The sequence below is a fragment of the Zosterops lateralis genome (assembly GCF_965231275.1).
Source record: "Zosterops lateralis genome assembly, contig: HAP1_HAP1_SCAFFOLD_49, whole genome shotgun sequence".
In the NCBI taxonomy this organism is placed as follows: Eukaryota; Metazoa; Chordata; class Aves; order Passeriformes; family Zosteropidae; genus Zosterops; species Zosterops lateralis.
In genome coordinates, this window is record NW_028154614.1 from 75,037 (window position 1) to 90,021 (window position 14,985).

Here is a 14,985-nt window from a genome sequence, read left to right on the forward strand (position 1 = left end):
AGAGCCCTGGAGCTGTGAGCCTTCCCTGGGAGCCTGTTCAGTGGCCCAGCAGCCTCTGGGGGAAAAACCTTTTCCTGAGATCCAACCCAAAGCTGCCCCGAGTCAGCTTCAGCCGTTGCCTGCAGTCCTGTCCCTGGGCCCCAGAGGGAAGAGGTTCCCACAGCCCCCAGCCAGGGACCCGCTCCCAAGGCTGTTGCCAGGGCAGCCAGGGCTGGCACCAGCTGTGATGCTCGGTTTCCCCAGGCCGGGCTTTAGGAATGGGATTCCCCAATTTCCTGCTCCCGCTAAAACCGTGCCGCCCCTGGCTGCCCTCCAGCCTCCCATTGAAAGTACAAAAGGCAAAGACCCCAGGCTGAGATAAGAACAATTTACTGGGAACAGCAACAGAATAAACAACAAACTGGAACAGAAAGAATAGTGATAACAGAAGGGGATAAGACAAAGTATATACAGGGAAATTACAACCAATTACCAACTGGCTCACTCGGCAACATATTTTATCCTGCATGGGAAGGACACCCTTCTCTTTGGGAGAGAGAGAGAGAGTCCCTTTCCTGACCCTGGCAATGACATGATATGGGATCAAAGACAATGACAGGGCCATGGCCAGATCCTGACGTTCTTCAATCCCACCTCACATCATTGCCAGGATCAGGGAAAGGGACAGGTTTCCTCCCAGCATGGATCATGGTAAATGTGGGTCACCAGGGTTCTGCAAAATGTTGAGTCCTCTGATAGGGGTTGAGGTTGGAGACTCAAATTATGCTCTTCCAAGAGTCAGGACACTCTCCAGGCTTCCCTCACTGGTGCCTCCGTTGGTGTCTGGTCAAGTGAGAGCTCTGGGTGAAGCTCTTCCCACACTGGGGACACTTGTGGGGCCTCTCCCCAGTGTGGATGCGCCAGTGCCTGATGAGGGCGGAGTTGTGCTTGAAGCCCTTCCCACAGTCGGGGCAGCGGAAGGGCCTCTCCTCTCTGTGAATCCGCTCGTGCATGAGAAGATCTGAGCTGGTCTGAAACCCCTTCCCACACTCAGGACACTGATAGGGCCTCTCTCCAGTGTGGCTCATTTGGTGAATGATCAGTTTGGACCTTTGGATAAAGCCCTTCTCACATTCCCCACACTTGTATGGCCTTTCCTCAGTGTGGGTGTTTTGATGGCAGATCAAGGTGGAGCGTTGGCTGAAGCTCTTCCCACACTGCTCACACTGGTAGGGCCGTTCCCTGGTGTGGATCCTCTGGTGGACGATCAGGCTGGATCTGTGGCTAAAGCTCATCCCACATTCCCCACACTCGTGGGGCCTCTCCCCAGTGTGGATGCGCCGGTGGGTGACAAGGGTCAGAGTTGTGCCTGAAGCCCTTCCTGCAGTCGGGGCAGCGGAAGGGCCTCTCTTCTGTGTGAATCCGCTCGTGCCTGAGGAGATGGGAGCTGGTCTTAAACCTCTTCTGGCACTGGGGACACTCGTAGGGCCTCTCCCCAGTGTGGATCCTCTGGTGGCTGGTCAGGTCGGGTCTCCGGCTGAAGCTCTTCCCACACTCCAAGCACTTGTGGGGCTTCTCCCCATCATGAAGCTGCTCATGGACCAGCTCTGAGCCCCGGCTGAAGCTCTGTCCACCTTCCTGGCTCAGCTTGGGTCTTTGCTCCTCAGAGCCCCCTGGGATGCGTTTGGAGCCCCTCCTCCTGCGGAATCTCTGGGGCTTTTCCTCCCCATTGGATTCTTTCATTGTGGGGCTGCTCAAAATGGCCTCTCCCATGAGGTTCTGCTGTGGGGATTTGTCCTCCCTGGTCTCCATCCTCAGCTCCTTGTCTGCGGGGGAAAGGACAAGGAGAGGATGGGATTTTCCTCTGTGCCAGAGAGAAGGGGAAGGAGATCCCCTCAGTCCATCCCCAGCAGGAGAGTGTTGGCAGTGGGGTTGTCCTGCAGCCGGGGGCCGTGCTGGGCTGGGAGATGGAGCAGGAGAGAGGGGGAAAGAGGCACTGACTTCCTCCTCACCTGCCTGGCTGTCCCGGGGCATCTTCAATTTCCTTGCAGCCTAAATTAAAAAAAAAAAAACGAAAAATTAAACTAAAAACGCAGTAGTAAAAAAAAAAAAAATATCTACTGACAGAGTCAGAATACAACCTGACACAAAGTTAGTCAGGGTGTTTGTGGCTGCAGTCCTCCTGCAGTGACAGATGTCATTTTCTTAAAATAATGATCTTTCAGAAGGGTGTAGTTCTCCTCTGATGGTCCAGTGGTGGTGTAGATGGGTCTGGTGCTCCTCTGGAAATCCAGTGGAAACAGACTGCTTCTGGCGTGGTGAATTTGAGATTATATCCAGGTAGGAATGCTTGGCTCCTCCCTGTAGGAGGAGCATCTCACAATGGGATGATTTACTTTTATCAGTCATGCAGTGAACATCAATGGCCCATTAACAGAAGATAAGCCCCTGGAGGGAGGATGGGTTGTGGAAGAGATAAAGAACACTGCCCCACCTGGTTTTAACAGATGGACCATTAACAGAAGATAATCCCTGGAGTTATGAGGGATAGGCCTTGGAAGAGATAAAGAACACTGCCCCACCTGGTTTTAACAGATGGGAATAGAATACAAACTTCTGGTTCCATCTTGCATTGCAACCCAAGGCTATTGGTCAAATGCATATTTATGAAGACTATACACTTTTAAATATTCCTTTGAGTGCACATTTTCTGGGAATTCTTTAGCTTAGTTCGACCCCTGACCTCATCTTCCTAAAGGATGTGCCATAATTCAAATGTGATTTTGAGACTTTTGTGTTTTATTTCCTCTCAAGGCCACCTGGTCTGTGGTTTGGCAGTTATTGATGGCCAAAGGGTTGGTTGTGGATTCCTCCTGGCCCTTTGTGTGTTATTTGCCTGGGGTTTTTTTCAATGTTATCTTATCATCCAGATATTTTTAGCCAACGTTTTTCTTTGAATCAACATTAGCCATTTCACTATTGTCAGTCAGTTACAGAAATACAGGCATCAGTCATTATTTCCCAACCATAGTCACTTCTGCAAAGATAATTAGCACATTTAAATTTTTTAATAATAATATAGTCTATTAAATAGTATATCTATGTTGTTGTTTATATTTGTATTTGTATTTGTATTTAGATTTACATTTAGATTTAGATTTATGATTATTGTCTTTATACTATATATTTATAGTTTTATAACTCTATTTCAATATTTTGCAATACCATAAACTATAATACATTTATCACACTGAAATATGCAATCTCCACAGGGATTAGGGTATTAACTGCTAAAGGGTGACAAATTAGACTACATCAAAAGCAGTTTAAAAGAGATTACAAACTGCACGGTGTCAAAATAATTTGCAAAAGCGAGGATATAAGTGTGAAAGCCAAGAACTACACAGTTATTTCTAACAGGTCTCCTGGCCTAACAGAACACCAGGACTGTGCTAAATGAGCAGATTGAAGGAATTACAAGGATGCATGCTAGGAGTACTGAGGACACATGAAAGGCTGTCTTTGTTTGAAAGACAGGGATCTGCTGGGGAGGGGCAGGGCCTCCCTAGAAATGGAGAATTCAAACCCCCTCCCTCCAAATGATTATAATTTAGAAAAGGAAAGGGGCTTTCAGGCAGAGGGATGAGGTTAAGAAGAACAGTTCCTTACTAGTATATTTAACAAGGCAAACAAACAACAACAACTGCAGCATTAATAGCAAACACAACCAGGAACCTTGGGAGGCATTGTTTCACAAAGCCCGGGGCAGTCCAATCTCTTGGGACCCTGAGAGCACCAAGCTGGAAGAGTGGAAAAAATCCCAGGCTGGTGGATGGGATCAGAAGCTGTGCAGTGGCAGCTGGAATGGCAGGGATGTCCCAGCAGGGCAGGGCAGTGTGGGGTCACAGAGCAGCAAAAAGCCTCAAGGCAGCGCCGAAGAAACGGCGGCAGCGGGATGGGGCTGGGCCAGCAGGGCAGGGGGAGACGAGCTCAGAATTCCTGGGCACATGAGCAGGGGTTGGCAGATTTCACAGGACTGCACTTTGGTGGTGGCAGCAAACTCCTCCCACAGCAAGCAGCAGCCTGGCTGTCCTCTCCCCGACACCGAGAGCAAGAGAGGGAAGCTGCCCCCAGCCTGTCCTTTTTCCTGCCCCAAAACTCACGTTATCTCCCCCTCCTGATTTTGGCCACCTCTGTATTTTGGTCAAGGACCCATAATCACTCAGTACTTAGTCTCCCAGCAACTTACGGAGAAAAAATCAGTAAATAAAAAAGGATCAAAGTGAACCTCCAATTATCTCCAACTCCTACTTCAGGGAACTTGGGCTCTGTTTTGGTTTGAATAGACAGGGATCTGCCAAGGAAAACTGGAGTCTCCCTTGGAATGTAAGCCTCCTCTCCTCCTTTTCAAATTATTGCAAATTTGCAATTAAAAGGCTGTTAGGCAAAGATTTTGGGGATAGGTATAGCAGTTCTTTACTAGGGATATTAAAAATACAAATGTTGTAGTACAAAAGAATAAGCAAACAAACAAACAAGGAATCTCAGAATACAAAAAAAAGCCAAAACAACCTAAAACTTGAGCAAGTCAGAAATACAACCTGACTCCCTGTTAGTCGGGGCTTTGGAAACAGTCCAAAGTCAGCCCTCCTGGGGTGGCAGAGTTGTCCTGTTGGAAGCAGAGATGGTCCTGTGGAGCCAGGAGTCCTGAAGTGGGTCCAGACTTCCTTTGGGAGTCCCATGGGAACACCGGAGTGCCTGATGACACCTGTGGCTCTTTTTTATCTCGGTAGAAATGGTTTGCCTTCTGCTCTGTGGTAGAGCATCTCACAATAGGGTGATGAAATGTGTCATGCCATTGCTGAGCTTTAATAGTGCATTAACAGAAGATATTCCCGTGGGGCTAGTGAAAGACTGAGCAGAGATAAGAGATAATACCCCACCCGTTTTTTAACAGCTGGCTTCTTATCAGAGAAGGCAGTTACCCCCTTCCTTCTGGAGTTACAACAGATAAGATAAAACCTCCCCAACTGAGCTTTTGGGCATCTCTTTGTTTTTGGTCAAGCACTCTTTAAGTATCCAACACAGTCTCCTTGGTAACTTACGGGGAAAAAATTCTTTAAAGTAAAATAGGATCAAACCTAAACCCTAACGAGCAGCCAGCCTGGCTCAGGGCACCAGCCTGCACTTCCTCACTTTGGAATTCTGCAGTGGCTTTGACTTGCCTGATTGTCCTTGGGAGATATTCTTCTCTTTAATGCTTCGTTGCCATGACTATCTGTGCATGCACTGAAGAGAAATGAACTCAGTTTCTGGGGAAATGAGCAGCTGCAAGTTGAGGGTGTGAAGTTTAGATGGTTGATAACTGGGTCTTGCAGGGCCTTGGGGCTGGCCATGGATTTCCCAGCAAAGGCTGCAAAGACGCTGGAACAGACTTGTCTCTGGGTTTCTCAGTCCCTGTGGATTGGTTTTCAAAACCTGTGGATGGATTGCTGAAAGTCTCTGGTGCTTGTTGAACTCCAGGAATTTGACCAGAGCAGACTTTCTTGGTTGATTTTCCAACCTATACTCTGAATTTTGAATTTGAACCATTCAAGAGCATAAAATTGAATTAAGTTGGTTTTTATTTCTTCCCATGTCAGTAAAGTTTTTGACCTTTGAGAACTTTGCCAGTCTTCTGCAGGGGCATATGCTTGTCTCTGATGATTTTGCAGTTTTCTTCTTCAATACTGTTTTCATTACATGACTTTTATCAGTATTTTATCAGTATCAAACACCTGAACAGTGTATTTCAGATGAATATATCACAGCCATAATCAGCCTCAAAGATTTTCCAGATTATCTGGAGGGAATATAGGTACAATCAAGGTTTCAAATACCACAGTCACTTAGAGCTTGATCTCTCAAAGTCCTCATCAGCATTTTTTAAACAGTATTCTTTTCCATCTCCTTTCATGTAAGAAAGGTCTTATTCCTGCCATCACGGTGTCTCACAATTAAAACCCCACAGCTCTGTTTAGTACCTGTAGGTAGTTGAATTGCACTGTTTCCTTTGAAAGCAGGTACGTGTTTGGGCTGCAGCCCTTGAAAGAATTCCTGATTGCAACATAATTTTGTGTGTCACAGGAGGTTACTGCTGCTGGGAGGCTCTGTGCTGATCTTTTGGAGAAGATAAATAATATTGAAGGATAAATCCAATGGAAAGCTCAGACAACAGAGTCATTGAAAGTTTTACAGGTCTTAGTTTTGTCAGTTTTCCCTTCCTTTAATTTTTTTAAAAGTAATTGTATTTTAAAGTGAAAGTCTGTTTTTCAGCAAAAATTTATTTGGAAGTTTAGTGGGCCATTCATTCACCCCAAATCTGGCACCAGTTCTTTTGATTCCATGATGATTCAGAAAATTTACAGTTATTCCTCTTGAACTTTTTCTTACCTCTTATCTTATGTTTTTCTTATCAGTGGTAGTGCTGACAAATTTAAAGGCTATGGTTTCAGCAGAAAAACGCCTTTTTATAGATCATCAGATTATTTTCATTGTGGGAAAGAGGTATTAGCAGGAAATAGATTCTCTTAGGGAAGGTAAGATTTTCTATTTTGAGGAGATGTGTTCAAAGAGATTAATGGAAAGATTTGACCCATTTATCTCCATCTGATTTTAGGGGGAAGATGTGCAGGCTCTGAAGAGCAGCATTTGATGGCCTCAAGTTGGGCAACTCCAAACCCAAGGTGTCTGTTTGGGAAAACGTTGATTTCTGTAGAGCAGGTACTAAAGTTGGGGCCAGAGCTGGGAAGTGTGGCTCCCAGCCCAGAGCCATCATCTCCATAAAACCACTCCTCCAAAGTCCTGGCATATTTTGGGATAGCCTGCAGCTCAACAGTGAAAATCAAAGTCTTGTATAAAGAACAGAGAGGGAAAAGGGTAAAAAATGTCAGAAGAAAGTAATTTGCATGTCTTGGGAGCAGAGAAATCATTTCAGTGAGCCATCTCTGGCAGAGAGTTTTGGAAAACGAACCCAGAATATTAAATTCACTGCAGGGAAAAAGCCAACTCCATGCTCAGGCCATGATATTTATCAAAAGCAAGTCTGTGATTGCAGGAACTCTCCTGCACAGAGGAATCCTGCAGGGCCAGCTGCTCTCCGGAAGGAGCCTGTGAGCTCCATCAGCCTTTTTGTCAAGCAGGGGCCAAGTCCCAAGTGTAGCAAGTGATTGAAAGATCCTGCCCAAGCCCTGCCCAGGTGACCCAAGGTGAAGGGGGGGGGGAGATCCCAGAGCCTTTTGGGGACACCTGGGACACATCTGGGACCCCCTGAAATCCCTTTGGGAGACCCCAGACTCTTTCAGGGACACTTGGGAACCCCCGGACTCATTTGGGGAGCCCCAGGACCCCCTGGGACACCCCCAAAACTCTCTTGGGACCCACCCAAACTCCTTTAGGCCCCCCTTGGGACACCCCCAGACCCATTTGGGGAACCTCCTGGGGGCCCCAGACCTTTATGGGGACACGTGGGTACCCCCAGGTTTCTCCTGGTATCCCCCCAGACCCATTTGGGACACCCTTGACACCCCAGACCCATTGGGGACGCCTGGGACTCCTCCACACCCATTTGAGGAGCACTTTGGGACCCCCCAAACTCCTCAGAGACCCCTTGGGACACCCCAAGACCCATTTCAGACTCCTCTGCGACCCCAGACCCATTTGAGGTCTCCCAAAAACTCTCTGGAACCCTTTGGGACCCTGTCCCAGACCCATGTGGGGACACCTGGGACACACTTGGACCCCCAGACCCATTTGGGGACCCCCAGAGACCCTCAGATCCACTTGAAGATGCTCCAGGACCCACCTGGGACACCCCCAGACCCATTTGGTAACCTTTAGAACGCCCCAAAATCCCCCGGGGACACCATCCAGGCCCATTTCTGCCCCTCCCTTTCTCCACCCTCCCAGATCCCCCTGGGTAACTTAGGGGATATTTTCAGGTTATTTTGGAGATATTTTGGAGTAAATTTAAGGAATGTTTTGGGGTAATTTTGGCAATATTCTGGGACTATTTCTAGCTAATTTTGGCCTATTTCTGAGGTAATTTTTCTGAGATTTTGAGGATAATTTGGGGTAATTATGGGGATGTTTTGGGGTAATTTGGGGTTAATCTTGGTGTAGTTTTTTGGATATTTTGGGGTAATTTTGGGGATGTTTTGGTGATATTTTGGGCTAATTCTCGTGTGATTTTGTGGTAGTTTTGGGGGATGTTTTGTGGTAAAATTGGGGTAGTATTGGCTTTTTGAGAGTACACATTTTGATGATATTTTGTGGTAATTTTTGTGTAATTTTGTGGATATTTTGTGGTAATTTGGAGACAGGTGAGAGAAAATTCCCCAGGAATTTTCCAAAAAAATTCCCAAAAATCTGCGGGGGAGGTTGCCTAAAATGTCCCTGAAATATTAAAAAAAAAATCCAAAAAATGTGTGGGGAATGTTTCTCTAATCCCCCAAAACCCATCTCTGTGTGATCAGCCTGTGCTCAGCACCCGGCCCCAGCAGTGTCCCAGTGCCAGCCTCTGTGGCATCGGTCCCCACAAGGGCTTTCCATGGCAATGGCCAGGCCAGGTGACCCAGGTGTGGTGTCCCAGGGAGGGCTGCCATGGAAACAGTGGCCAGCCCTGACCCTTTCTGTCTGCCTGAGCTGCCTTTGGCCCTGGCAGTGGCGTTTGCTGCTGGTCCCGCGGCGCCTGAGCAGCCAGCGCGGCACAGGGCAGGTGGCCATGGCACAGCCCCCAGCAAGGGATCCCCTCTGCCTCTGGGCACTGACACCAGCCCTGAGCAAGGGGCCCAGGCAGTGGGCTCGGGGCAGTGCCCGTGGCCACAGCCCCTTGCCATGGCCCAGGCCAGCTTGGCATGATGATCCACCCTCACTCCTGGCCCAGGCCAGCCCTGCACTGCCCTTCCCCACTGCCTGTCTGCACACAAGCACTTCCAGGCCTCTCTGCATTGCCCTTGCCCTCACTCTGGGCTCACTCACACACCTCCCAACAACCCACCTGCAGCCTGGAGCTGCAAGGAGTTCAAAGCTTGTCTGTCCTTCAGGAGTTAGTCTAATTCTGCCTTCAGCCAACTCTGGATTTGTGTTTATTGCAGAATTTCCTGTGTGTCTAAATAATTCCTTGCATGGTTCCACCTTGGGGAAGAGGAACCTCCTTGGTGGCACCTTGGGCTTGGCACACACTTGAGGAGATTGTCTGAAATTTAGCAGCTTTAGATTGCTACATAGAGGAAGAAACCCCTCTGAGCACAGCCAGTTCTCCAAGCAAAGCAGGTCCCAGGTGAGTGATGTGAGACAGGATGGGGTTGAGGAATGCGGAGCAAGGTTGTCCACACTTGGTCAGAGCTCAAGGCACAGCTTCTCTGAGCAGGCCAGACCTCCTTGTGAGAGTCCCTGGATCAATATCAGTCACTGAATGCGTCAGTCACCTCTTCTCTAAAGAGAACAGGAATACAATATATTCTTTCAAATAGAAATGTGTATTTCTTAGAAGCCCTTGGAAACTTTTCTCCATAACTGCAGTAGGAAACCTTCCTAATGAACTGCACCAGGCCAGAGGGAAATCAAGGCACAGCCATGGTTAGTTAGGACTTGCTTGATCCTAATGAGCCTCGTGGTGCATTTGGTGCTGAGCCCTGGAACCTCAGGGCCTGAGAGGAGATTGCACAAACCTTTCCAGGAGTCAAAGTCAGAGGAAACACCCAAAGTGTCTCAAAGTATTAATGGGTTCCACTGAGGTTCATCCCCAACACAGGCTACTCATGGAGTCCTTGGAGGAGAGAATTGGAAGCCAGGATTGCACAAAAGCCTCTCAGAGACTCAGTGTGGGAAGGAACATCCAAAGTACCTTAAACACTTTGAGTATCTCAAAGCATTAATGAGCCCCACTGAGTGTCAATGCAAAGCTCCCAAGGGACTCATTAAAGCAGATAATTGGAGGCCAATTATCACACACAGCACTCAGATTCAGTGTCAAAAAGTAGTTCCTTAATAAACTTTGAGTACTGTGAAGTGCTAATGAGCCCCACTGAGTGTTGTTACTGACTCAGAATCCCAAGGGACTTGTTAAAGTAGATAATTGGGGCCATGATTGCACAAACCTCTCACAGAGTCAGTTTTAAAAGGAAAACTCCAAGTACCTTAAAATAACTAAAGTATCTTGGAGCATTAATGAGCCCCACTGAGTGTCATTACTGACAAAGCCTCTCAAGGGACTAATTACAGCAGATAATTGGATTGCACAAACCTCTCAGAGATTCCAAGGCAAAGGCAAAATGCAAAGTCTTTTGAAAAACCTGTCATCACTGCCTGCAGTTCTCTGCTCTGCCTGGGGCCTGGGGATATTTTCTCTCTCCTGTCCCTCAGTGGGACCCATTAAAACTTCCAAAAACTTTGGAGTTGGTTTCTGACTTGGAGTTCTTGAGCGGTTTCATCATCTCCCTCTGATGTTCAGGGCCTCATCACCAAGCCCCAAGAGGGTCATTAAAGTCCTTGTGCTGTGTCTGTGCTGCTGAGCTGGGCAGGGCTCCTGGCACAGAGGCAGCTCCTGGCAGCCAAGAAGAGCTTAAAACCACCTTTCTCTTGATGAGCAGCTCTTCTCCCAGCCCAGCAGGGCTGGGGCACTGCCTGCAGCCACCCCGGGCACAGCACACAGGCACAGAGAGCTTCAATCACTCAGGGCTGGCAAGGGGCTGACAAGTGCCTGGGGGAGAATCACTCCCAGCCCTTGGCACAGGAACCTCTGGCTGCAGGACAATGCAGCTGCAGCTCCTGCAGTCCTCTCCTAAAGCTGGAACATGCCAATGCCTACAGACTCTGTGAGTACATTCTCTGCTTCTCTCCTGTGTAGAGCAGCCAGGGGTGCCCAGGGCTGTCCTGCAGAGCAGGGTCCTGCAGCCCAGGGCGCTGTGCTGGGGCAGGGACTCTGCTGCCTGCCAGGGACAGCTCTCAGCCAGCCCTGGGAGCTGCTGCCAGCACTGGGGGACAAGATCTGGGTGGAAGGAGACAGCTGGTAAGGCTTGGAAGGGTTCTACTTCTGTGGTGAGGGTGCTGCATTTTTGAGGAATGCTCCCAACATGACGTTTAATTGCCGAACATTTCCAAGCAGATTATGCAGGGAGTACAGTGAGGCAGGGGCTGCATAAATGGGGAAATCTTGCTTTATAAATCTACTGTTGTCTGTTGTCTGGATGGGAAATTGCACATAGACATTAGTCTCTCAGTTCAGGTTGCGAAAAAAGAACCAAGTAATTTTCTCTCAGACCTTACTAAACCAGGCAGTGACAGAAATCAGCAAAGGGCCTCTTGCAGGCAGCACCAGAATCACTTTTCCAGCCTCCTCAGCGTTGCTCTGAGGTTGCCATCAGAGCCTGCAGAGCCAGAGCTGCCCCTGGGCAGTGCCTGAGCTGGGAGGGCTCTGCAGGGCAGAGCTGAGCCCCCAGGGCTGGGCTGGGCTCTGGCAGCACTGGCAGGGCCCAGCCCTGGGCACAGGGAAGCAGCTGCAGGCAGGGACAGCTCCAGGCAGCAGAGCCCTGGGCTGGGATATTGAAAGTCCTCTCCAAACTGAACTATTCCATGATTACTCTTTTTACAGATGCCCATGCCAAGATGCCACAAATGTCCAACAGCAGCTCCATCAGCCACTTCCTCCTGCTGCCATTGGCAGACACGAGGCAGCTGCAGCTCCTGCACTTCTGCCTCTTCCTGGGCATCTCCCTGGCTGCCCTCCTGGCCAACGGCCTCGTCATCAGCGCCGCAGCCTGCGGCCACCACCTGCACAGCCCCATGTTCTTCTTCCTGCTCCACCTGGCCCTCAGTGACCTGGGCTCCATCTGCACCACTGTCCCCAAAGCCATGCACAATTCCCTCTGGAACACCAGGAACATCTCCTACACAGGATGTGCTGTACAGGTTCTTTTCTTTATGTTTTTCATGTCAGCAGAGTTTTCTCTCCTGACCATCATGTGCTACGACCGCTACGTGTCCATCTGCAAACCCCTGCACTACGGGACCCTCCTGGGCAGCAGAGCTTGTGCCCACATGGCAGCAGCTGCCTGGGCCAGTGCCTTTCTCAACGCTCTCCTGCACACAGCCAATAAATTTTCCCTGCCCCTGTGCCATGGCAATGCCCTGGGCCAGTTCTTCTGTGAAATCCCCCAGATCCTCAAGCTCTCCTGCTCACACTCCAACCTCAGGGAACTTGGGCTCATTGCTGTTAGTGCCTGTCCATTTTTTTGGCTGTTTTGTGTTCATTGTTTTCTCCTATGTGCAGATCTTCAGGGCTGTGCTGAGGATCCCCTCTGAGCAGGGACGGCACAAAGCCTTTTCCACCTGCCTCCCTCACCTGGCTGTGGTCTCCCTGTTCCTCAGCACTGGCACATTTGCTCACCTGAAGCCTTCCTCCATCTCCTCCCCACCCCTTGATCTGGCAGTTTCAGTTCTTTACTCAGTGGTGCCTCCAGCCCTGAACCCCCTCATCTACAGCCTGAGGAACCAGGAGCTCAAGGCTGCAGTGTGGAGACTGATGACTGGATGTTTTCAGAAACAATAAACTGCTGACCAATTTCTGCAAATCACTTATAATAAAAGTCTTCTTTGAGAATTCTTGTTGGTTTCATTTTAGCGGTTCTTTTTATCTGTTTTACTTTTTAATCTTGTCCACAAAGCAATGTCATTGTTTATGCAATTTCTCATTTTGTTTCTCTCTCCACCTTACCTGTCGCCACAGACTGTGTCATTGAGGGGCTGCACTCCTGGTGGCTTTAAAGGAATTCAAAGAACTCCCAGACAAGTTTTCTGCAGAGATGCCCCTTTTGTTCCCTTCTGTGCAGCTGCAGCAGCAATGTCTGTGTGCAGAGCTGGAGGCAGATCAGGGCTGGCACAGCAGCTGTGCCCAGGAGCAGCAGCCCTTGGTGCTGCCAGTGCTGCTGCCGTGGCCCTGCCCCGCTGCCCTCCTGGCCCTGGTGTTGCTGTAGGGCCTGAGGGCTCTCGGGGCCGGGCACAGGGCTGGGGGTGGCAGTGCCGGGGCTGCAGCAGGGACAGGCCATGGGCACTGCTGGGGCAGCGCTGACGCCTCAGGGCAGGGCCTGGGGGCTCCAGGCTCCTTGCCCAGGCTCTCTCCAGAACACACCCAGGCCAATGCTCAGCACAGAAAAGCCCCGGGAGCAGCCCCAGGCTGGCCCTGGGCAGGCTGGGGGCAAACAGCAGGGCTGGGGCTCTGCAAGGGCCCTGGGGGAGACGGGAAGGAGCAGCAGAGCAGGGGCTGATCCATCCCCACTGCGCTGGACACCCCAGGGCAGCGTCCCAGAGCGTCCTCAGGCACCTGCCAACGACATCCCCCCTGGGCAGCCCTGGCCTCTCCCCCAGCTCACACAGGGGCCGCATCCTTGCAGGCACAGACACGGCAGCACTGCCTCAGGAGCCCCTGTTTGCACTGCCCAGAGCAGGCCTCAGCACCCCCAAGCTGTTGGTGTGGGGAGATGAACCTGAGGGAGCACAAATGCCATCAGCCCCTGGGGCCAGGAAGGGCTGGGCCACAGCAGGGAAACCACTCAGCTTTGGCGTGGCCTCTCAAGTCACACAGAGAGTTTGTTCCCATCAGCTCTGAGTTTCCTGTGCCACTGCAGACGTTGATGCTCAGAGCCAGGGCTGCCTGGCAGCCACCCCCAAACTGCCCTGAACATTTCCTTTGCTTCACCTTGGCTTTCTTTACCTTTCCCTGGCACAAATTTCTTTCTGTGGCCTTCCCCTGTTCCCTCCCCTGCAAACAGCCCAACCCTGGTTGCCCTTTCCTCTCTGGCCTCACTCCCCATTACAGTTCCTGAGCTGGCACCATGAGAACGTCCCTTGGGGAGCAGGATCATCCTCCAAGTGCTTCAGGAATTGTCTGCAGGCTCCTGCAGTGCCTGGGGCTGCTCCCTTGCCAGAGGCACCCCAGGCCAGGGGGGCACATCTGGGCTGCTGTGTCTGGCTGTGGGCCATGAGGAGGAGCTGCAGAGGCTCTGCAGGACTGACAGGATGGGCTTTGGGGCTGTCAGGAGAAGCTGAGGGACCTGGGCTGCTGCACCTTCTGAAGAGGAGGCCCACGCCTCATCCTGACACTGCTGCAAGGCTGCTTTCAGAGAATCACACAATCAGCAAGGCTGCAAATGACCTTGGACATCATCAAGTCCAAGCTGTGCCCTGACACTGCCTTGTCCCCCCTGAGCCTCCTCTTGTCCAGGAGAAACAAGCCCAGCTCCCGCAGCTGCTCCTCACTGTTACCCTAAGCCTTTTAGAGGGGCAACACGTTGTGACGTGGGAGAAGACTTTCACAGAGGACAGCATGCAGCAGCTTGGTGAATCATGGAAAGCTCTCTATTATCTGACTCCAATAGGCTTATATACATTTTGTACAGAGGGCCAAGATTGGCCCAAAGAGGTTACAACCTCCTGACTCCATTGGTCAATATGACCATCAGTCAAGTTCTCTCTCAGAGAACAAGAATGCAAAACATACAGATAAATTCTAAGAATATAATATTGTTTACATGAAGCAGCGTGAGAAAGCTGCTGCAAAGACTCAAACACTTGAAAGCAAGAAATTCAGGGACGGCATCTCACCCTTTTTACCTTTAAAAAAAGAAAAAGGGAAAAAAGAAAATGAACTACAGTTCAATTTCTGTTCCCATGGGAGGACCAGTGGTTCCTCCTCTGTTGACCTTCATTTGGTCACGGTTTCTTGCTTTTCACATTGCAGGGTTAGTGAAATTCTGTGGCACCTGTAAGGTGCTCCATGGCATGCAAAGCCTTTGCCAATTGAATTTGCGGGGTTTCACCCTGCGTTCCCCGTTTTTGTTTTTGGAGAACCAGGCCTCTGTGGCACAACAAAAGGTTCTTCAGCAAATGGAACAAATAACATTGCTGACTCCTTTTAAATTGAACAACCCATCTGTGTGCCATGTCGACCACAGAAGTTGAATCCGTGAC

General features: G+C 49.9%; 1 pseudogene across 1 annotated transcript; it reads left to right on the forward strand.

Moving 5' to 3' along the window:
- Window positions 1-11,634: 11,634 nt before the first annotated feature.
- Window positions 11,635-12,568, forward strand: LOC310923350 (olfactory receptor 14J1-like; annotated as a pseudogene). Its single transcript has one exon. The product of its transcript is annotated as an olfactory receptor 14J1-like (transcript).
- Window positions 12,569-14,985: the final 2,417 nt, after the last annotated feature.